Below are 1,632 nucleotides of genomic sequence, written 5' to 3'. Positions count from 1 at the left end.
GCTGCACGAAACCCCTGAAGCTTGGAATAGCACACCCTCCACACTGGAAGCAGAACTCTACCTTAACAAAGAGTTAAGGAATGGGGCTGCGAGTCTACCGGCACCTGGGGAGAGACAGAGGGAATGGAGTGAGCCAGAGCGACAGCTGCCGGGCACTGCGGGAGCCATTGCAGAGCAGGCTTTTAGAAAGTTTCTTCCCCTCCTTGACCGAGTTTTGGTTGAAAGGAGTGCAGCTGAGACTGAGACTGTTACCAAAGGAGGTATTATGCTTCCAGAAAAATCTCAAGGAAAAGTATTACAGGCAACGGTAGTAGTTGTTGGATCAGGATCTAAAGGAAAGAGTGGAGAAATTCAACCAGTTAGTGTGAAAGTTGGAGATAAAGTTCTTCTTCCAGAATATGGTGGAACCAAAGTTGTCATAGAAGACAAGGAGTATTTCTTATTTAGAGATAGTGACATTCTGGGGAGATATGTGGACTGAAATCACTAATGAAGCGGCGTCATGAAAGTTACCCATTCCACTGAAGTTCTGAAATCTTTTGTTTCATCATGTAAATAATTTCCAGGTCTCTTGTTTTATAATAAATGAATATCTTGTGTCTCTAAAAAAAAAAAAGTTAAAAAGTCAAGTAACTGGCTAGGAACATGAGCAAACTGCACCGAAAAAGTCAGACCATAGAATCTTTCTTTGGTGACAAAGAAGATCAAAACATATGACCAGAAGACAACAAAGTCAAAGCTCCTACATCCAAAGCCTCCAAGAAAAATATGAATTGGAAAAAAAAAGAAAAATATGAATTGGTCTCAGGCCATGGAAGATCTCAAAAAAGATTTTGAAAAGCAAGTAAGAGAAGTAGAGGAAAAATTGGGAAGAGAAATGAAAGTGGTTCAAGAAAATCATGAAAAGCAAGTCAACAGCTTGCTAAAGGAGACCCAAAAAAATACTGAAGAAAATAACACCTTAAAAAATAGCCTAACCCAAATGGTAAAAGAGGCCCACAAAGCCAATGAGGAGAAGAATGCCTTAAAAAGCAGAATTGGCCAAATGGAAAAGGAAATCCAAAAGGTCACTGAAGAAAATAATTCCTTAAAAATTAGAATGGAGCAAATGGAAGCTAATGACTCTTTGAGAAATCAAGAAATAAAACAAAACCAAAAGAATGAAAAATAGAAGACAATGTGAAATATCTCATTGGAAAACCAACTGACCTGGAAAATAGATCCAGGAGAGATAATATAAAAATTATTGGGCTATCTGAAAAGGCATGATCAAAAAAAGAGCCTAGACATCATCTTTCAAGAAATTATCAAGGAAAACTGCTTTGATATTCTAGAATCAGAGGGTAAAATAGAAATTGAAAGAATTCACCGATCACCTCCTGAAAGAGATCCCCAAAGGAAAACTCCTAGGAGTATTATAGCCAAATTCCAGGTTCCCAGGTCAAGGAGAAAATATTGCAAACAGCCAAAAAGAAACAATTCAAGTATCGTGGAAACACAGTCAGGATAACACAAAATTTAGCAGCTTCTACGTTAAATGACCTGAGGGCTTGGAATATGATATTCCAGAGGTCAAAGGAGCTAGGATTAAAACCAAGAATCCTTTACCCAGAAAAACTGAGTATAATCCTT

At 38.1% G+C, this 1,632-nt stretch overlaps 1 pseudogene; it reads left to right on the top strand.

Moving 5' to 3' along the window:
- Positions 1-481, top strand: part of LOC114043203 — a 19,194-nt pseudogene extending 18,713 nt beyond the window's left edge.
- Positions 482-1,632: the final 1,151 nt, after the last annotated feature.

This window comes from Vombatus ursinus, unplaced genomic scaffold (genome assembly GCF_900497805.2).
Source record: "Vombatus ursinus unplaced genomic scaffold, bare-nosed wombat genome assembly UNPS02001287.1, whole genome shotgun sequence".
In the NCBI taxonomy this organism is placed as follows: domain Eukaryota; kingdom Metazoa; phylum Chordata; class Mammalia; order Diprotodontia; family Vombatidae; genus Vombatus; species Vombatus ursinus.
This window is presented reverse-complemented; position numbering and strand designations above follow the sequence as displayed.